General features: G+C 40.3%; 1 pseudogene; it reads right to left on the bottom strand.

The window, feature by feature from the left end:
- Window positions 1–3516: 3516 nt before the first annotated feature.
- Window positions 3517–4876, bottom strand: LOC101977971 (aspartate aminotransferase, mitochondrial pseudogene; annotated as a pseudogene).
- Between the last annotated feature and the right edge of the window lie 18219 nt (window positions 4877–23095).

Raw genomic sequence — 23095 nt, 5'->3', positions numbered from 1 at the left:
CACAATGAGATACCACTTCACACTCACTAGGGTGGCAATACTAACAATAGCAGCAGCAGCAGCCGTGGAAAATAACAAATGTTGATAATGATACAGAGAAATTGAAACCTTTGCACATTGCTGGTGGGAATGTAAAATGTGAGGTCACTGTGCAAAATAGTTTGGCAGTTCCTTGATAAGTTAAACATAGAATTATCATCTGACCCAGCAATTCTACTCCTAGGTATGTATACTCAAAAGAATTGAAAACAGGCAAACCATAACTTGCATATAAATGTTCATAGCAGCATTAATCATGATAGCCCAAACAATCCAAATGTTTTTCAATACGTAGAAAAGCAAAAGGTAGTGTATAAATACAGTAGAATATGATTTGGCCATAAAAAGGAATGAAATGCTAGCACATACTACCACTTGGGTAAATCTGGAAAACACTATTCTAAGTAGAAGTCAGATACAAAGAGCATCATATTCTATGATTCCATTTATATGAACTATCCAGAACAGACAAATGCATAGAGAAGGAAAGCAGATAGTTGCCTGGGGTTGTGGAGAGAGAAAGATGGGGAGAAACTGCTTAATGGGTATGAGGTTTTCATTTAATATGATGAAAAAGCTTAGGAATTATATGGTTGAACAAACATTGTGAATATACTAAGTGCCACTGAAATATATGCTTTAAGTGGTAAGCTTTGTTATTTGTATTTCACCACAGCAAAAAGAAAAAGGAAAAAAGAAGCATTATACCATATGATACATCCATTTTTATATTCCATGGACTGGATTCAACTTCTGGTTCCTTCACTTCTTTGTGGGAACCTGGGCACATCCTGTCTCTGTCTCTTTTCTGAGCATTCTCTCTGAGGGATCTAGTGGAGTGGACTAAGCACCTGCTTGGGAAGAGAAAGCTCCATCAGCCTTTAGGGACATAATACAATGGAACTTGAGGAACCAGCATTCTGAGGGTGGGATTTGGAATCAGATCTTGGGGCTGGAAGTTCAGTCACCTGTTCAAGCCTGTAAGTGTTCAGCCTCACTTTCCTGTACAGTAATTGTCTAGAGACATCAGGGAAAAAGGAAAACAAAGAGAACTGGTGAAGGACTGGTTCTTTTTTTATATATACACATTTTTTAAATATTTAGTTTTTAGTTATAGTTGGACACAATACCTTCGTTTTTAGAAATTTATTTATATGTGGTGCTGAGGATCGAACCCAGGGCCTCAGATGTGCTAGGCAAATGCTCTACCACTGAGCCACAACCCCAGCCCAGGACTGGTTCTTTGTGTCCCTGGTTTTCTTCATTACCTGCTCCCAAGATTCTGGCCCCAACACCTGATCCAGGTTAGTATCAATTTTACACCTAAAAGCCAAGAAAACCTTCATGAAATTATCAATCCCTTGGAACTGCAGTTTCCTCATTTGTAAAATGGGAATAATAATATATTCACCATAGACTATGGAGAAGAAATAGTGAAGAGTTTATACTGTGCCTCATTCCACATTTGAGGCAGCAACATAAGTATATAAGGAACACAGTACCGATAAATCTCCTAAATCTTTCAGTTCTGTTCCATCTCTCTTCCACAGCCCTTCCTTCCATACCTTCCATCATGACCACATCCTTCCCCACCGGAGGTTTCAGGAAAAGGTCTGACAATCCCATCCTATTGGGAGAAGCCTGTGTGTTATGTGTATTACACCAAAAAAAAAAAATACACATCATACCATATGATGAAGCCTTTCATACTCAATATTCTGGATTCGATTTGTAAGCACAGGGCCCCAAGACTGGCAAAGAAAAATGGGGTGACCAAGACCTCCCCAGGCTTCTAAAAGTGCAATTTTGCTCCAGTGTGAGGCTGGTTGAGTTTCTAAGTTTTCACTTTACTTCCACCCAGTTTGCACACGTGGCCATAGCAGTATGGTACCAGCTTGAAATTTTGCAAAAAGCATGAAAACACCCCCTACACCAACTCCCCCTCCCCGCCCCAAACCTGCTTCCTGGAAGACCTACCCTCACATTTCCAGACTCTGCTGGCAGGGGCCCCAAGCACACATGCCTTCTCGTGGCTGTAATCACAGCGCACATCCCAGCTTCTAGTTCAAGCTTCCAAGTTGCAACATAGTCCTCGGAACTTTGCTTTCTAATACCATCAAGCCAAAACATGTAACTCACAGAGCCGCGCCCTTGCAGTGAGAGGTTTTCCCCTTCTTTCAAATTATTGCATCCGAGTAAATTCCCAGCAGTCAGCTTCTTAAGCTAGAAAATATGAATATTTTTATGGTTTGGGATGCTTATTGCCAAATCATTTCCCCATGTGCTTATATATTTTGGCTATCAATAAGTGAATATATTTGTTTCACTACGGCATTACTGGCCTTGATTTTTATCCTTAACTTCTGGAAATTTTTGAAAATATTTTTACTCTTTTGTTTTTATAAATTAAAAACAATTGCTTGTCAAATATTCTTTTTTTTTTTTTTTTGGATCTACAGTAATTTTATTGTAACAGAGAAACCAAGCTGTAGTAAGTCTACATGATTAGAGCAGATGGTGGTTATCGTTCCAAGAGTGAAGCCTAAGCCTGGCTGGCAGCACACAAATCCCAGACTATCTCCTTTCTGATCCTAACCTGTGTTGCCTGACTCAAGAAGTGAAGTTAGTGGCTGCACAACCACATGGAATGAAGGAAGAGGTCCAGCCGGCAGAGGCAGCACCCCAGGAGGAGACAATTAGTCACTGATGAGGATGCCGGCATAAAGTGCAGTCACTTGCCCTCCACTATTCTTCACCAAGAAAGAGGGTATGGCATGAGCAGAAAATTATGTTCTCTGTTCTTAAATAGATCCTGATACGATGGGGTTCATGGTTAATCAAGCAATAGAATGGGATGGAAATCTAGGCTAGTTATAGATCTTTGTGTTAAAAAAAAGAACAGCAATGGTAAGAAGAGACAGACATTTCCTTATTTTCTTAAATAAGACAGGAAACAACATCTATTATTTTTCTTGCTGCAGTGGCAACAGACTCATTGGTTTTTGTAAAGCACAATTTGTGCAATATGGTCTGTTGATAGGATGCTCCACCATGGGGGGACAAATGTGAAGTGGACTGTTAATGACAACTCAGCCTATAGCATGAGCTATGTCTCAAGCTGGATCTGCAGAGGAACCCCTTTTCCACCACATAGTGCTTCATTAAAGCTTCTGAAATATTGCAACATCTGACAAGTTTTTGGTGCTGTAACTTTCTTATACAGGTAAACTCTTTCAAAAAAGTTGGAGATAAAAGGATGATGGGGGAGTTTGGTTTAAAGCCACAGAGTTCCAGACACCAGCCATGGATGCCTCTGCCCTATCTTACTACATGTTGTTTTCTGAGAAACACATCCAATCACTAAGTGTTATGCACTGTGGTTGAAAGAAATGACCCTCTCCACCACCCACCCTCCCTCATCCTGCATGTGGATGTGGCTGACGACAGAAAGGTTGTCTCTGTTCTTGCACCAGGAAATTATTTGGTGACCTGGTGGATGGCAGGGGCAAGGTAGGCCACGTTGTTGGAGGTGACCCCTGCCACAGAGATGCGGCCATCCTTTGTCATGTTGATGGAGAACTCCTTGGTCAGTCGCTCTACCTGTTCAGGCTTTAGGCCTGTGAAACAAAACATGCCGATCTGGTCGGTGATGTGCTGCCAGTTGTGGGAGGATCCCTCCTTCTTGAGGTTAGAGACTAGTTGGGTCCTCATGCTAATGATGCGGTCCGCCATGCCTTTCACTTCCTGCAACCACTGCTTTCGCAAATCTGGGGAAGTCAGGATGGTAGAGGCGATCCGGAGCCCCGTTGAGAGGAGGGTTGGAATACAAGGGGCGAATCACAATCTTCAGCTATGACTCCACCCTTTTGGCGTCATCAGCGTCTTTGCAGACTATGGTGAAGGCTCTCACACGCTCACCATATAAGCCCATGTTCTTGGCATATGATTGGCAGAGACAAACATTAATGCCCTGTTCGATGAAGTGGCGCACAGCCCTGGCATCCCTGTTACCATCACCACTGGCAAAGCCTTGGTAGGCCACGTCAAAGAATGCAAAGAGATTCTTTTTCTTTACCACAGATGCTATTTCCTTCTACTGCTCAGGACGAGGGTCCACTCCTGTGGGACTGTGGGCACAGGCATGCAGGAGAAGAACACTCTGCTCTGGCATTTTCGAAATGTCTTCTATGGCGCCTGTGAAGTCAAAATCACAAGTCTTTGGGTCATAGTACAGATAACCTGTAGCTTCAGGCTAGCATCCCTGAAAATGGGTGGGTGATTTCCCCAGGACGGTTTGGGTAGAAAGACATCTCGGCTGAACTTAAAAAAATCTTTCCATAAAATTGGCTCTGACCCTTAAGGCGCCAGTTCCAGAAATGGTCTGCACGGTGACAAACCAGCCATTTTTCAACACCTCACTGTTCTCACCCAGGACTAGTTCTGCAGATGCCTTACAAAATTCAGCCAGTCCACCAATGGGCAGGTATTCCTTGTCCAGATTTTTTGCAGCAATCTGGGCCTCTGCCTTGCGAACGCTAGGGAGCACATAAGGCTTTCCATTATCATCTCGGTAGGCACCAACTCCCAGGTTCATCTTTTTGCTGTTGGTGTCTCTCTTGTAGGCTTCAGTGACTTCCAGGATGGGATCTGGGGGTCCAATTTCTACATGGGCCCACCAAGAGCTGGCTCTGGCAAAGGCTGCGGCGGCAAGGCCCTGGTGGAAGGCGCCAGCGGCCCCGGAGAGGATGAGGCCTGAGTGCAGCAAGGCCATGGTGGATGGCAAGAGGGCAGTAGATAGCGCAAGACGGAGCAGAGGGCAAGTGGCCGCAGACACAGAGGCGCGGGCTCCTGAACCTCAAATATTCTTATACTATAAACAGGTCACTGATAAGCAGATATCCTACACAAAATAACCAATTTTTCAGTCTGCCATCATAGTACTCTCAAAAAAAAAAAAGGAGGGGGGGGTGGAAATCCTATCTTACTCCTACATACACTGTAAGGACATTTCTTCCACATCATCTTAATGCCATTATGACACTAAATGACCAAGAAGTCTTTGGTGTCATCTAAGCCCCATCTATAGTCATGTTACCGTTATCTCAAAAATAAATCTTTTGGTGTATTCTGCTCAGATAGGATCCAAATAAAGACCACACATGATATTTAGGCATTATGCTTTTTAATTCTCTTTTAATCTGAGTGTCACCCCCCCACCCACACACACATATACATGCACACACCCTGCCTCTTCCCTTCTTGCCTTGGATTTGCTTCATGAGCCAAGTCAGAGGTTTTATAAATAAATGTTCCTGCTTCCCACTTCATCTGGGCTACCTTGAGGTGCCCTTTAACCAGATTCTCCATCTCCTCTTCCTCCTCAAAACTGGAAGTAGGCTCAACATTTTTGGCATAAAACTTTTCAGGCAGGAATGGGAACTTCCTATTATATCCCATTTGGATGCTTCTCTGTCAATAATAACATCATTGATTTCTATAGGTAAATGCTTGCTTCCTGTGGCTCAGCAGTCAGTAAGGATCCATTCATCAGCTCTATGCCATGGCGGGGCGGGGGGCGGGGGGAGTGACTCAGTGTTTACTCATTCATTAATTCTTTCCAGTTAAAGACAAATCTGGAAAGAAAAGAAGCCAGCATTTATTGAGCGCGTACTAATACACTGGCATTTTCCTTCTCTCAGTTGAGGTTGTGTTGGATCATAGCCAGCCCTGTGTTGGCTGCTTGTAGACAGTAGTAACACAGAAACAGGGTCAGTGCATATACATGCTCCCCTAAGGCTGCCCTTAGATGTTTCTTCTATAAAGAAATAAACATGATCAACAAGATCCTTGATTCAGCAAATGGATACTGGCCACAATCCCTGTTCCTGTGAAACAAAACGACCTCTTTATAGGGCCATCCAGTAGAGGTGGCCAGGTGAAGGTCACCCCGCACAGAGATAAGAGTTGAGGCTGGGCATTGGAAGAGATAGCCATGCTTTATGGAGAGTGAAGGGTCAATGGGGTCTAATGCCTCCATTATTCTAACTTAAGGAACACGTCTAAGTTCATTCAGTCTGCTAAAACAAAACAGCATAAACTGGGTAAATAAATACATTTCTTTAAACTACAAAATTTTTTTTTCTGACAGTTCTGGTAGCAGCAAAGTCCAAGTTCAAGATACCAACAGACCTGTTGTCTAGTGAGGGTTCTCTTCCTGGCTCTCACACAGCAGACTTCTTACTATATCCTTATATGGCAGAAGGGGCATGGGAACTCTCTGGTGTTCCTTTTATGAGGGCACTAATCCTATTCGTGAGGGCTCCACCTTCATGCTTTAATCACCTCCCAATGCCCCTATCTCCTAACACCATCTCATTGGGAATTCCATATCAACATATGGAGGGAACACAAACCTTCACTCTGTAGCAGAAAGAAACTGCAGAATTATACCCAGAATCCAAATATCCACCAATAGGAGAAAGACTACACCAGCTTGTCTGTTCATACTGGGAAACACAACAGCCAGTAAAAGAATGGCAGAGGGCCACATGCCAACATATGCTTCACTCAACAAGACAGGTGTCTGGTGAGAAGAATCAAGCTGCAAAACAATATGGACAGATTATGCTGTTTATGACACACACACATGGAAATGCTTCATATATGCTACAGGTGGGTGTAAATGCACAGGAAAATTCTTCAAGGAGAGACCTTCCTTAGAAGGAGTTTAGGAAGGAGGAAGCAGTCGAGGGTTTCTTAGTATTATTGAAGTAATTTCATTCGTATAAGAAAAATATGGTCATGCATTATCTGAGTGTTTGAAATTAATGTAACAATACACAGTCATCCCTCCATATTTGTAGGTTCTGAATCAGCAGATTTAACCAACTGTACATTGAAAATATGTGGGTAAATCAATAAAGAATAATAACATGTCAATAAAAATAATGCAAATAAAAAACTATACAGTGTAACAACTATTTATACAGCATTTACATTGTATTAGTTATCAGGCTGAAACTAGAGATAAGGAATATGGGAGATTATATGCATGGCTTTTATGCAAATAAAATCATTTTTTAAAAGGGATGTATCATGTTCTAAGAGGGATATTAGCATCTGCAGAATCTTGTATCCCTAGGGAGTCCTGGAACCACTCCCCCATGGTTACCAAAGGAAGACTGTGAATGGGAAAGCTGTTCAGAGATAATGTGGTGGCTGCCATTATCTCAATTTGGAGGCTGCCAAGGTTCAGGGATACTCCAGGCACAGAGGGAAGCTGGGATGGATGGATGCCTGGGACTCACTCTGCAGCTACTGCAAGCACTGAAGAATATAGGAGTGGAAATGTATGCACCCCAGCACTGGACCAAGCCTGTAGCAGACCCTCATGTGCTGGGGCCATTGTCCCAGGCACACTCTCTCTGGTCTTCCTCCAGAAGAAGGTGGGGTCAAGATGGAATTCAGAAGCTGAATTCTAGCTAGGTGTGTGCTCAAAATTAAATCCCGAGTTATGGCTATTGTTTGGATATAGTTTGTAAGGATCCTCCAAAGTTTTATGTACTGGAAGGTTGGTCCCTAGTACGAGATAATTAGGTCATGGGAACTCTACAGTCAGAAGGGATTAAGGTTGGCCCCTTAGAGTGGTTTAGTTCTCATAAGAATGGGTTGTATTGTAGAGAAAGTTTGACTGCTACTTTTTTCTTGCAGGCTTCCTGTCTTGCTCCCTTTTGTATGCACTCCCACCATGATGCCATTCTGCCAATTGTGGTATAGCAAGAAGTCCCTTACCAGAACCAAAATAGATGCCAGTGCCATGCTCTTGCAACTCCAAAACTATGAGTTTTTTTGTATAAAGTACCTGCATCCGTTAATTTGTTACAGCAACAGAAAGTAGATTATCTTGAACCTAAGACTGACCCTGAGCTGGGCTGGTGGTGTGGGGCACTGGTTGCTACTGGCAGTCTATGATCCTCTTGGCCTGATCTATCATCACCTCCCAAGCTCCAGATCCCCTCAAGGTTGAAGTGCGGAATAGAGAAGTGCTACCTAATCTTATTCCACCAGGTTGGTCAGAACAAACCTGGATCTGGGGATGGAAGAGATATTTACGGAAAGGGGGTGGGAAGATCTGAGGAGAGACTTTCCTGCCCAACACAAAGGAGATATTCCTGTGAGGTCATTTCTTCCTACATCATGCTCTGGAAACACTAGACTTTGGCTGGGGAGGGGGGTCTCTGGAATGCTGTCTTGGGGACAATAAACTAGATTAAAAGAGGAAATTAAAAGGGAAGAGAGCCTGGGTCCTCAGCTCTGTTACTGAGATTCTATGTCCACTCCCTACAATGGTTTGAGTCATGAATGGCGGGCATCCTGTTCCTCACAACCAGAGGGGGCCATTGCCAAACTGCCCTGCAGAAAAGGCAGCGCCAGCTTAAACCCCACCAGCAATTCATGGGCATGTCCGAATCCTCATAATCTCCCCTGAGGAATGGCTCTGTCTAACACACTTGACAAAAGGGTGAGCAGGAAATCATAAAAGGAATAAGGTCAAAAGCTGTCAAGGACCCCCTGGCATACCTCTTTTGTGGTGCATGCCCATCCGGAGGTTTACCCTACATTACCCTAAGGTCACACAACACTCATGAATCTCTCTGCCCAAGGGTAGGCCCAAAGTGCTAGAAAACTGATGCCCCAGGAAGGAAGTGGGTGGGTTCCTTATTACGTTCCTTATTACAAAATACCTGGAACTATATAAGAAAAGAGATTTTGGAGGTTAGAGGTCCAAAATCAGAGGGCCCAACCTGTTCAGCATCTGGTGAGGACCTTCTGACTATGTGACAACTTGGCAGAACAATGAACAGTACACATGGAAGAGATCCCATGGAAGAGAAGAAACAAGGAGGACCATCCTTCCTTCCTCTTTTATAACAACCCACACTTTTGGTAATTAATCCAGTCCTAAAAAAGACCTAACTGACCTCTTGGATATGGGCATTAATCTCTCATGACAGTGATGCTAATTATCTCCCTTAAATGCTCGACCACTTCAATTGAGTTGCAATGGAGTATTAAGCCTCAACCTGAGTTTTAGCAGGGACAATCCTCACTCAAACCATAGCAGTAGGTAATATCATAGGTTCCTTGCCTCTTGGTGACCCCAAATCATTTGCCTCCAATTCTCTGAGAAGGCCCCAGGGAATTAAAGTCATTGTCCCAGAAGCAATCTTCTCATTTACACACTCTTATTGGCATCTCTTCCTCCCTCACTTGACTTCAACCTTCCTTCAGAGTGCTTCTTGGGAACTTGTACCTAAGTAGTCTAATTTTGGCACCCAGTTAACCACTTTCACGTACTTCCATCTCTCAGAGTCTGTTTCTATGGAGCCCAACAAAGATTTGCCTACCAGACATTAGCAACTCCTCTGTAAAGGGGGAATAATCATGAGTACTGGTGCCCCAGTGTTAATTTGTCCTGCTTTGGGTTTCTATACTCCATTTTTTATTTGGGAGAATCACCATGCTCCATGGTCTGTCCTCATGGCACCTTTGATCCTAGGGCCTAGGCTTCCACAGATGGGAGCAGCAAGGGCCTCGTCTTGGGCTGCGAACCATGCAAAGTGTAAGACAAAGATAGGCAGATTCAGGCTCAGGCTTGCCACTATCGATGGGTCCCATTTACCCAGTACTTGATAACCATTTAAGACCCCTGTAGTGTGTCTCCTATTGAGATCCTTACTGCCTGAGACGGCCATCATGACATGCCCTGCTCATGCCACCATGTGCTAAGTGTGTCACCAAGTGACACATCACCTCATCTCTGGCTCCTCACATCAGTCCCTAGAGCCATCTCTGTCTGCATTCCCAGTTTATGGCTAAGGGAACAATTGCTGGGGATTAAGAAGTTGCCAAGATCACATGGTTAGGAGGTCCATAAGGTATTATTTAAACCCATTTCCAATTGTCTTTATATATATAAGACTGAGTCTCCCCTCAGTGGAGGTTCATGATGTATTTGCTCTTCATATATATATAAAGTCTATAGAAGAAAGGCTTTTGGGTGCAAAAAATGGGGAATATTGACTTCCAAAGTAGAGAATGTGAGCCTGCTATGATTTGGAGTTGGTGGTTTGTCCTCCAGAAACTCATTTACTAGAAGCTTGGGCCCCACCTGGCATGTGGAGGTGATAGAAACTTTAAGAGGTGATGGAAGGTAAATTAGGTCATGGGTGTTCTACCCTTATGAATGGATTAATATTAACTCATGGGAGTGGGGCAGGTCTTGTAGGAGTGGATTAGTTCCCATGAGAACAGGCAAAAAAGAGTAAGCCTGGACCCCTCCCACTTTCTTGCTTCCTTATTTACAATCATGTTCCTCCTATACATGGCCATAACGCAGCCAGGGGGCTCTCATCAGGATATTGGTGCCAGGCTGTTTGTACCTTCCAACCACCAGAATCATCAAGACAAATAAACCTTTTTAAGTCAACCAGTGCTATGGTTTGAATAGAGACAGTCTTGCCCCAAAGACCATGTGTTAAAGGCTTGAATCCCAGTGTAGCATTATTGGGAGGTGTTAGAACTTGGGAGGTGAGGCCTTATGGAAGGTCCTTACCTCCTTGAGATTATGTCCTCAAAAGGGAATGTGGGACTGACTCTAATCTTTTAGTAGCTGTCTTTGCTCCCTGGTTCATGATGTATTTGCTCTTCACCTTAGCCATCTGGTCCTTCACCAGAGGCTCAAATCAAGGGGGCTGCCCAATTTTGAACTGGAAACTCCAGAACCATGAGCCAAACAAGTATTTTCTCTTTATTAGTACCCTGTGTCAGGCATTTTGTTACAGTAACAGAAAGCCAACCAATACACTCCACTTCAGGTATTTTGTTATCACGATACAAAATAGACAAATATAGAGACCTTGTTTGGTATGATTAGATCTAGGTTTCACCAGGCATGAAGTTTTCTTAGGATGGGGACAAATAACATTGAAACCATCTTACTTGAGCCTTTGAGAAGAGACTCTTTGAGAAGAGACCTTTTTTTCAGTTTCTGTCAACTCTCAGAGGGTGAAGGAAGGCTAGAACATAGAGAAGGAGCCCAGAAGACAAAATACTCAGCTTTGACTCCCAGGTGATCAGGAGCCCACTAGAAAAGTCAGGCCTAACACCACAGACCAGAGTGCAGTTGGACTAAGGGCTTATCCAGGAAGATGATCATCCAGAGTTTTGGGGTGCCAGTAGTGGTGAGAGGAAAAAGCAGACTGAGTCTCCCCTCAGTGTAGGTGAACAATAGGATATGGCTGGGTCCAGTGGGAGCATGGGCATCCTAGTATCTGTGAGAGGCACCAACTCTGGAGAGCCACCCACTGCTGGGTACCTTCCAAACAAGTTCCTTCCCTTCACCTCTGCACCCCTAGAAATTAGATACCACCTTGTGAGAAGAGAGGGGAGAAGTTTGAATTAACTGATTTTCAATCAGAAAGTGATTGAGAAATCATAGAATTGGATAGAAGTCTCTAAGAGTGGTTTGACAAGGATTCTGATCTTGGGTCAGAGATCAACACAAGCCACCAAAAATGGAGTCACAACATTCATGCCTCTGACTTGGGATTTGTGCCCTGCCTCTCCTCTTGCTTATGTCTGGAGCCCCACAACTGGCACCCCACCCCTCCCCACCCCCGACGCAAAAAAAAAAAAAAATGTCCTCCTCATGCTACCCTTTGGTAGAAAGACACAGTTCATTTTTTTTTTATTGCTGAGTAGTCTTTCATTTTATGAATGAACTGTTTATCCATTCACTTGTTGATGAGCATAAGGGTTATTTCTAGTTTTTAGAAATTATTAATTGAGCTGCCGTGAGCATATGTATAAGATTGTGTGTGACCGTACATTTTTATTTCTCTAGAAGTGGAATTGGTGGGTCATATGTTATTATATGTTTAACTTTATAAGAAATTACTAAGCTGTGTGCCATTTTGCATCTACACCAGCAATGAATGAGAGTTCCAGTTATTTCATTTCCAGAACTCGGTACTGGCAAGATTTTGTTTGGTTTGTTGTTTGTTTCATTCTAGATACTCACAAAGGTATGGGATGGTATCTTATGGTTTTAATTTTCAGAGCAAGTTTTACATGTTAACATATGATTTTATTTTTATTGATTATGTATTTGATAACCTATCTAAGAACTCTGTCTAACCTAACCTAGGCCATGAACGTTTTCTCCTATGTTTTCTTTTTAAATTTTTTTATTATTTGCTCTTTTTAGATACGCATGACAGTAGAGTGTATTTTGACATTATACATACATGGAATATAACTTATTCTAATAAGAAACATTGTTTTACATTTAGATCTATGGTCCATTTTGACTTAATTTTTGTATACTGTGAGGTTCAGATCAAGGTTCTTTTTTTAAGATATGGGTTTCTAATTTTTACAACAGAGTTATTGACAATATTATCCATTCTCTATCAAATTACCTTTGCATGTTTGTAAAAGATCAGTCGACCATAATTGTTTAGTTCTATCCCTGGGCTTTCATCTTTTCTGTGTCTGCCCCTTCTTCTATAACACAGTCTTGATTATTGTACCTTTATAATACATCTTAAAGTAAAATGTTGTGGACATCTACGTCTGGCCAAGAAGAATGTATAAAGACTAGATTTACCTTTTTTTGAAAACAACCACAAACAAACAAAATTAGGAAAAATTATGAAACAATAGTTTTCAAGACACAGGACATCAGTCAACACGGGATTATAATCCCTGAAAAAATGGGGAGCAAACAAGATGAGTCCTACAATGACACCAGTTTGTATTGAGATTATTTCCAAGCCAAGGGGCAAGAGGGAGAACTGGGGCCAGTAGACTCCCTGAGTTTAAGAGATGTAGTTAGGAGTGAAAGACCAGGCAACTAAAGGTCAAGGGACAGAGTAGCAGAAAGAAGAGAACATCACAAAAAAGAACTCAGGAGACTGGAGAGGGTCCTCCTGGAGTTTCACCAGAGTACTGGTCAGTATATGAATATAAGAAAACTACCCAAGACCAGGGAAAGAGCCTCATGAAAGGTTTGGAGGGGACACAGCTCATCAATGAAGGGAATTCTGTGTTTTCCTAATAGTCCTACTGTAAAGATTCATGAGCTACTGAGTAGATTGTTCAGGAATATCTTGCCTGAAGAGGAGGAAATAATTATCCTAACAACATTACTTTAGACTTGCATAACAAGTTATAAAAGCAAGACAAGGAGCAAATTATTTCCTTAGGAGTAACTTAACTGCCTACCAGAATCAAACTCAAAATTATTTTATGGGAATACAAAAATTTCCAGGACACAACAAGACAAAATTCACAATATCTAGCATATAGTCAAAGATTATCAGGCATGCAATGGAGCACACAAACACAACCACAAAGAGAAAAATAATCAGACAATTGAGACTGACCCAGACCAACATTTGCATTAGAAAAGAACATTAAAACAATTAGACCCAAATTGCAATATTCAATAGTATTCCATTATTATGTATAATCTTTATGCTTTTCTGTATCAGTTAAATTATTTAAAATTTAAAATATTTTCCTAGCTCTTCACGTGTCAAATAATCACGTTTGCTGTTGGACATTTGAAATATCACATTTTGGGTCATGAATTTGGATATCTGAAGTATCGCATTTTAAGTATTAAATTTTAAGTCCAGTTTAATCTTATAGAAAATGTTGAGTTTTTTTGTTTATATGTTTTAGCAGGCAAGTTCCTACCGCTTTCTGAGGACTGTGGTTCTAATCTCAGTTCAATTTTCAAAGCCTTAGTGGTGGTAGTGTATCTGTCCTGGGAGGGTCAGTTTTTAATCCAGGACCTGACTGGTGGTCCACCATGCAGTTCAGATCTCAAAGCCAGATTTGAGGCTTTTTGTTTAGGATCAGATCCACGCATGTGCATGCACAGCTAAGAGGTAAATCTGAGAGTTCCTACCCAATTTTATAGGGATCAGATGGAATTTTTTTAGCCTCTTCCACTACTTTCCTCCTTCCAGTACACTCCCCCACACATGCCACTTTCCTGGACTTCTAACTAGAGTCCTGAGAATTAAGTTTTCCTGCCGAGTCATGTATTTCCTGACACTGTGTCTGCTCTGGAACCAACCAGAGAGAGAATAAGAGAAAACAAAAGCCCTGGGGATTCCCCCTGTATTTCTGAGATTACAGTTCCTTTGGTCAGAAAGGGTTTTCCTCTCTCAGAATTTTAGGTACCTTCCCGGCTGTCACTGTTTTGCACTTCTGTGGAATTGCATGGAGGTGGGGCTGGAAGAGACGGAAAGAAACAGATTTCCTCTACCCTCTGTTACACATGGGGACCCTCCTTCCCACCACTTCACATCAAGAGTTTCTTTGACAACTCTTTCTGTTCACATCCAGTGCTTACATCTGGCTTTCAGGCTGCCTTTGAGTCCAGACCAGGCAATACCAAAGAGAAATAAAATTGGGGGTGGGGACAACTCATGTGATTCAGTGGTAATTAGCAGTCTGTTTTCTTTCCCAGTGATTGTTACAATCTTAACAGACTTTTTTTTTTTAACTTTAAAAGCATAAATTTATTTCCTCAGAAAGGTAGAACATGCTCAGTCTTTAAGATGTATGAAAAATGAATTTTCAGATGTCAAGAATGAGCTCTTTGAAATTAAACATGTGATCCTTCAAATAGAAATTTCAAGACAATGGTGGAAAAATAAATAATCCATGACATTTCTCAGACAAAATGGAAATGGAAAATAAAATTCTTGAACTTTCCCAAAAGTTCCATGGTATATTCTGTAGAATGTTTCTTTCAGCCTCTATAGTCAACTGTTTCTTCCTTGATTTCCTCTTTAATAAACACTATAAAAGCTAAAACTTCTGTTCTCCCAGGTTGATAGGATCAAGATGCAGGAGCACAGAGAGAAGGGAAGTCTGTGTCCTGGTGACACAAAACAAAAATTTACCTCCCATGCACTCAATCTTAGGAAGTTACAGGAAGCTGTGCTCCACTAAAGTCAGATGGTTAGCCTCGAAAATGAAGGACAAGAGAGCCTAGCAAACAGGGGCCTGCTGTGGGGAAAGTGGTATAGAAGATAGGACATAAGAGGGTCATCACCAAAGGCCAACTGTTCAGCAGATTTAAATGATATCATCGGTTCCTCCATGAACAGGTTTTGAGTTTCTCAATTTCATTTTCCAATTCTGTACACCTTGATTTAGCTTTCTGTAATAGCAATTTAAATCTTCCTTGGGCAATGTTTCCAGCTTGAAGAAGGTTATTTTTTTAAAATAGGCCTTCCTCACCAGTGTCAAAGTTCTCCAGCTCATCACTTTTCCCCTCTTCGTGTAGCCTACTAGTCAAATATTCTCTTCATCTTAGATGTCTGGGTCCCAGGGGTGGCTGTTGAAGCCACCCAGTCCTGAACAAGATTCTCCATCTCGTTACCTCCATCACTCAGCACCCTCCTGGGACCCTGGAGGCCTGCAGCTCAGAAGCTGCCTCTCTAATACACCTTTTAATGAGCAGTTTTAGGTTCACTGCAAAATTGAGTGAAAAATACAGACAGTTCTCATATACTCCCTGCACCACTCTCCCAGCCCCATGATAGCCTCTCACTATCAATATCCTATTCATCCTGCCACTCCCCCTGATCCCTTGCCACTACTGATTGTTTTACTGTCTTCATAGTTTTTTTCTTTGCCAGGATTTCATATAATTAGTCATACAAAATGTAGTCTTTAAGATTGGCTTCTTTGTTTCTATGAACTATTAAAATGGCCAGAATTCAGAACACTGACAATACCAAATGTTGATGAGGGTGTGGAGCAACAGGAACTCTCATTCATGACTGGAGGGAATACAGAGAGATTCAGCCACTTTGGAAGAATGTTCAGCAAATTCTTATAAAAATCAATCATATTCTTACCATACGATCCAGCAGGTACACTTCTTGGTATTTATCTAATGAATTAAAATTTATGTCAACAAAAAAATATTGGTAGCAAACTTTTCATAATTGTCAAAACCTTAAAGCAACCAAGATATCCTTCAGTAAATAAATGGATTTGTAGAGTCATCTCATCATTGTTTTAGTTTGCAATTTTCTTGTGATGTATATTGTTAAGTACCTTTCCATAGGCTTGCTTGCCACAAGTGTATCTTGTTTGGTGAGTATTTATTCAGGTCTGCCAGTGCAATGATTATCTTCTCATTCTATTGATAATACTTTTTTTGTATAATAGAGTTTTAGTTTTAATGAAGCCCAGCTCATCAGTTCTTTCTTTTATGGATCACACCTTGTGTGTTGTGTCTAAAAGGTCATTGCCTTACTTAGATTATTCAGGTTTTCTCCTATGTTATCTTCAAGGAATTTTATAGTTTTGCATGTCATTTAAGTCTATGATCCAGTTTGAGTTAATTTTAACTATGTCTATTTTAACTATGTTATTCCCTTTCTCCTACGTGGATGTTCATCACCATTTGTTGGAGAATATCTTTGCTCCACAGTGTTACTTTTGCTTGCTTGTCAAGGATCAGTTGACAGTACTTATGTGGGTCTGTTTTTAGGTTCTCCATACTGTTCCATTGATCTTTAGTCTGTTCTTTCACCACTGTCTTGATTACTATGGCTATATAGTAAGGATATATAATAAGAAATATCAGGACGTACTAGCTTTCAGATTTTGACAATTATGAAAAATTATCTTTTTTTGTAGACATAAACTTCAATCCATTAGTACCAGGAAGTGTACCTGCTGGATTGTATGGTAAGAATATGATTAATTTTATAAGAAATTGCCAAACTGTCTTCCAAAGTGGCTGAACCTTTCAGTATTGCCTCCAGCCATGAATGTCAGTCTCTAGCTTTGTTCTTTTTCAACATTATGTTGACAGTTCTGGATTTTTTGGTTTTCTACTTAATTTTAGAATTTTTTTGAAGGTCAAAAATAATTTTCCCAAATGGCATTACATGTAGCTCAAGCTGGGGAAAAAACTGATACTAAGGTTTTAATGTTTGCATCCCTCTTCCCTGAATTTTTATATTGATACTTAATCCCATATGCAAATCTTAAGAGGTAGAGAGTTTAGGAGGTGACTGATCAGGAGGGCTGTACTCTCCTAAATGGCATTAGTTCCTTCATAAAAGAGGATAGATTAGTATGGAGGGTCCTTAAAAAACTAAAGGTAGAACTACCATATGATCCAGTTATGCCATTCTTTGTATTTATCCAAAAGAATTAAATTCAGCGTACTTTAGAGATATAGGCAACTTAATTATGTTTCGTGCAACACAATCACAATAGCAAAGTTATGGAACCAGCCCAGGTGTCATCAACAGATGAGTGGATAAAGAAAATGTGGTATATATACACAATGGAGTGTTATTTAGTCATAAAAAAGAATGAAACTATGCCACTTGCAGAAAACGAATGGATCTGAGGAGCATCATGTTAAGTGAAATATATCAGACTCGGAAATATAAGTGTTGTTGTTTTGTTTTTTTTTCTCATATAGAGCTAGAGGAAGAAAAAAGAGGGCATCGTGAATGTTGAAGGAAGTTGATTGGTGTAGAGGAAGGGGATGAGGAAGTAAGAGGATGTCATGAGGAGTGAAATTGATCAAGTTATGTTATATGCATGTATGAGTATACTACAGTGAAACGCACTATGCTATATGATCAATATCTGTCAGTTAAAATAAAAGGTAGAGTTTTTTATTTGGCTGCTTGTGTGGTTTTTTTTCATAGCAAAGATGATTTATTGAACTTTATGGGAAAAATGTAACAGTGGCACTGTTTCACAACAAAATTATTTTAGTTTAGGTTTTATAAAAAAATATGTGTTAGCAACATACTTAAAATAAAATATTACTTTTTTAAAGAGAATTTTTTAATATTTATTTTTTAGTTTTCAGTGGACACAACATCTTCATTTTATTTTTATGTGGTGCTGAGGATCAAACCCAGTGCCCTGCGCATGCCAGGCGAGCTTACCGCTTGAGCCACATCCCCAGCCCAAAACATTGCTTTTAATAGCTGACTACATTAGATTCCTTTAGTGTACTCAAATTAATATTTTTCCAAAAATATATCTGTTATTTTCAATTAAAGGCCATAATTAAAATAAATTCACAGATTTACAAAACATGATTTATGATTAAAAATGAATAAATTCACTGTGAGATAGCCACCTTTCTGGAAGTGATTTCTCAGCAGTAGAATGTTTTATAAGTATTTTGGAATGTATCTAAAAGTATTATCTCCAACTGATAATTATTTTCTTTTTAAATAAAATATATACACTGAAACCAAAACTTACAAATAAATTCTTACAAATAAGATACAAGTATTTTTAAATTAATATATACTTAAGCGGAAAAAATAAGTCCTCAATCAAAGGGAAATTGGTAGAAGAAAGGGACCAAGAGGTGGGAAGTGAGAGGCAAGGATGGAGAGGCCAAGTTCTGGGGAGTAATATTGGCCAAATTATATTGTTGTACTTTGTGCACGTACAAATATGTAACAATAAATTCCATCATTATGTACAACTATAATGCTCCAATTAAAAAAATGTGGAAAAGATTCCAATGATATTTTTCATAGAATAAAAGAAATCCTAAAATTCATATGAAACCACAAAAGACCCCAATTAGCCGATGCAATTTTGAACAACAACAAAGTCTTCCCACAGAACTGTAAAGCATACTTACTACCAACTTCTTACTAAAACAAATAGTTAAATTATCCTTTTTTAAAAGTATAACAACACTATCAAAAAACCACTGATGTGCTTGCAAAGTCTACAAGCTTTCTTCCTGCCAGAGCTCTTTTATAAGGTGCATTTGCCTCTTCTGCCATGTGAGGACACAGCTAGAAAGTGCTGGCTCTGAGGAGCAGGTTCTCACCAGACAAGAGATGTGCTAATGCCTCCATCCTGGACGTCCCCACCACCAAAACCGGGAGCAATAAATTATTTTGTCGGGCTGGGGATGTGGCTCAAGCGGTAGTGCGCTCGCCTGGCATGCGTGCGGCCCGGGTTTGATCCTCAGCACCACATACAAACAAAGATGTTGTGTCCGCTGAAAACTAAAAAATAAATATTAAAAAATTCTCTCTCTCTCTCACTCTCTCTTTAAAAAAATAAATAAATTATTTTGTCTATGAATTATCCAGTTTATTTGACAATAGTCTGAATGGACAACTGACATCTCAACAATATTACATCTTCCTAACTACAAGCAGAATTTTTGTTGGTATATGTTAATTGTACAGAGTGGTGATTTTCACTGTGGCATATTCATATTACATAGAACATAGTTTGGTCACTTGCACTCTATACTACCTCTTCTCTCTTACACTTATCCTCTACTTCTACCTTCTACTTTCATGATATCTTTTTTTCTTTTTTCCCCTCTGGCTTCCACATATGAGAGAAAACATACAATACTTGTCTTTCTGAGTCTGATTTGTTTTTCTTAACATGATGCTATCTAGATCAATCCATTTTTTTCTGCAAATGACATGATTTCATTCTTTATAGCTGAATAAAACTCCATTGTGTATACATACCACATCTTCTTTATCGACTCATCTGTTGATGACACCTATGCTGGTTCCATAACTTTGCTATTATGAATTGTGCTGCAGTAAACAGAGGTGTGCATGTATCTCTAAAGTATGCAGACCTTCATTCTTTTGGATAAATACAGAGAAGTGGTATAGCTGGATCATATGGTAGATCTGTTTTTAGTTTTTTGAGAAACCTCCATATTGACACCCATAGTGGCTGTACTAATTTAAATTCTCACCGACCGTGTATAAGAGTCCTTTTTCCCTGCATCTTTGGCCAGCATTTGATGTTATTTATATTCTTGATGACTGTCACTTTGACTGGAGTGAGATGGAATCTCAAAGTAGTTTTGATATACTTTTCCCTGATAGCTATGAATATAGAATATTTCTCTATTTATTTCTGTTGACAGGTAGACATGATGTACTGGGTAAAAGAAGTGGCACTAAGGTGTGGGGGATGGGAACCAGTCTACAGTCTTATGATGAAGTCTGTCTTTTAGTGACTTCTGGACTGTGAACTTCACATATGTTTCTCGGCAGCCTGTATCCCCTTGGATGAGCCAGAATAGCTAAGTAGGCTAGCATTGAATATTTCCCTTACCCTACAAAAAAGATTGGAGGGAGCTGGAGTTGGGTATTACTCTTCCTCCAGATCAATTAGGCTTTAACAAAAACACATTGAGGTAGGCTCTGGTAATTTTATTTTACTTTTCATTGTCAATTTTATATCACCAAAACAGTCCACTAAAATAAATACATTAAATCTAAACAAAGAAGTGATTGTCATGAACTCTGACAAGGAGTCCCATATTCCCATTTCATGCTCTAGCAATACATAATGACTGAATGGAAGCCTCCAATGTCCTAGTGCCTGAAACTTTTGAATGTTGCATTATTTGTAAAAAAAAAAAAAAAAAAAAAAAAAAGGTCTTTGGATATGTAATTAAATTGAGGATCACAAGAAGAGGAGGAGGTCATTTTGGATTGTCTGGGTGAGCCCTAAATTTCTCAAAAAGCTAAAAATAGTGGTATAGATCCCACTATATCACTCCTCAGTATTTATCCAAAAGAAATAAATTCATCATACCTTAGAGATATCCAAAAGAAATAAATTCATCAAGTTTATCACAATCCTGTATGTCTCTTACATCCTTATAAGTGATGTACAGGAGAAGAAACACACAGAGAAAAAGGTGATCTGAAGGCTAGGTAGATATTAAAGTGATGTGGCTGTAAGCCAAAGAAGCTGCCAAAAGTTAAAAGAGACAAAGAATGGATTTCCTAGAACCCTGGAAGGAAACAGCCCTGCTGATACCTTGATTTTGAACTTCTGGTCTCCAAACTATGGGACAATACATTTCTGTTGTTTTAACTTGTTGCTTTGCTGGCACTTTGTGACAGCAGCAATAGGAAACTAGTAAAGCTTCCAAGAGGCAAGGCAGTTGGCAGGTCATCCTGTCAGGCTACCTCAGTCCAAAAGCCAGTCCCAGAACACTGAATATAAAGTCTGTTTCAGTCTGATGTGGGAGATCAGAGATAGGCAAGCTGGTGGGTGGCCCGAGGAGGAGACAAGGCCTCCGACCAGGGAGGAGCAACATGCTCTTTCAGCATTCTTGGAGCAACCCTCTGGCAGTATCTCTGTTGTGAATATTATTCAACTTACTGTCACATCCTTTGGTCGAAATCTGTGCATTAATCAGGATAAGTGAAGCTATAGTCTGATAACAAAGAACCCTAGTGGATTCTAAAAACAAAGGTTTATTTCGTCTTCATGTCACATGTTTCTAATAAGTTATCTGTGACTTCTTCTGCTCCATGGTTTCTATCTCCAGAAACCAGGCTAAAGAAGTGGTCACCATTTCAATACATCATTTCAACAAGCATGATGGCAGAAGAAAAGAGCTTTGGCAGACCCTGCATCAGCAATTAAGTGCTCCGAAATTCATTGGTCTGACCCCTTAGTCATCCAACCCCACCCAACAAGGAGGCCAGGGAATGTGATCTAATCATGTGCTCAGAAGGTAGAAAGTTAAAAATATGTTGTAAGCAGCATAATGATAATATAATTTCTCTGAGTTCAATGCCCCTATGTCCCATTCATTTTTCAGTGATCACTGCTCAGGGCAGGACCTTGCTGAAGTTATGTTTAGTTCATGTTAAAAACTTAAAGAGGGCCGGGGCTATAGCTCCATGGGAGATCACTTGCCTTGCACATGGGAGAAACTGGGTTCAATCCTCAGCACCACATACAAATAAATAAAGATATTGTGTCCATCTGCAACTAAAAAAATATTTTAAAAAAAACTTAAAGGAAGGAAGGTGAGAAAAGAAGGAAGGAGAGAAAGAAGAAAAGAAAGTGTTCAAGACAATTTTTTTCAAATCAGCACTGAAAATAGAACACAGTAGGAATCCTACAAACACGGGCAGAATGTAGTTGAATTGATTTTCACTTATGTCTCTTCCAATGATTGGTCTAGACTTTGTCAAGCCCATAGAGCTGGGAGTCAGGAGCAAGGTCACAGCTTTGTGGAGCTGATCTGAACTGTCCAAACATAGGGTTGATATGTATGGCCACAGACAAAGATACACACCAGAGAAAACCTCAGTGCTAGGTTCAATGCCAGGGCTGTTCTTCCCTCCCCTTTCCTTGATTAAGGCACAGGCACCTTTGGGGCTGTGTCCCAATGACCCAGGGCATGCCCAGTCCTGGACACGGCTTGCTCTGTTCTGGCAAGCTCTGTCTGAACTGATATCTGAACCTACATATAATCATCCCTTCTGGATTACAACACAAACATATAACTTCAATTTTATTTCAGGCTTATCCTTGAATTATTTATGTCTTGTTACATATATGTGTCAGAAATTCATTCAAAATGGTTAACAAAAAAGAGTGCAGGTGGTTTCAGATGTGGTCTGATCCAAGGGTCTAGATCAATGCTCTGCTTCTCAGTTTGACTTCCCTCTATGTTAGCCTCATTCTCAGATTGGCTCTCCCTCGCTTTGCAGCCCTTACCTATGAATCTAGGCCAGTGTCAGGAACATAGTAAGGGTTCAATAAATACTTGTACAATGATTGATGGTCCTTAGCACTTCAGGTTACATCTTATCATTTAGCAACTCCAGGGTTAAAAAAAAAACTGAGATCCAAATTTCTTAGGGTTGATGCTAATTAGTCTGACTTAGGTTTGGGTCATATATTTGTCGGAGTAGGCTAGACTTTGCCATGGTAACACATAAATCCTGAAACGTCAGTGACTGGACATAATAACATTATAAAAACATCAGTGACTGGAAATAATAACCGCTGACATCATTGTCCAGCGTGTTTGGGGGATAGAAGTTTTGCTCCAAGTAATCACTAAGATGTCCAGGCTCCTGTCATTTTGTGATCCTACCATCTTCAAAGTGAGGCCTTCAGGATATTATGAAAAGGAAAAGAGAAAATATCATAATTAGTAGAG

Source organism: Ictidomys tridecemlineatus, chromosome 1, assembly GCF_052094955.1.
Source record: "Ictidomys tridecemlineatus isolate mIctTri1 chromosome 1, mIctTri1.hap1, whole genome shotgun sequence".
Taxonomy (NCBI): domain Eukaryota; kingdom Metazoa; phylum Chordata; class Mammalia; order Rodentia; family Sciuridae; genus Ictidomys; species Ictidomys tridecemlineatus.
The sequence above is the reverse complement of the archived record's forward strand: the minus strand, read 5'-3'. Positions and strand labels throughout refer to the sequence as shown.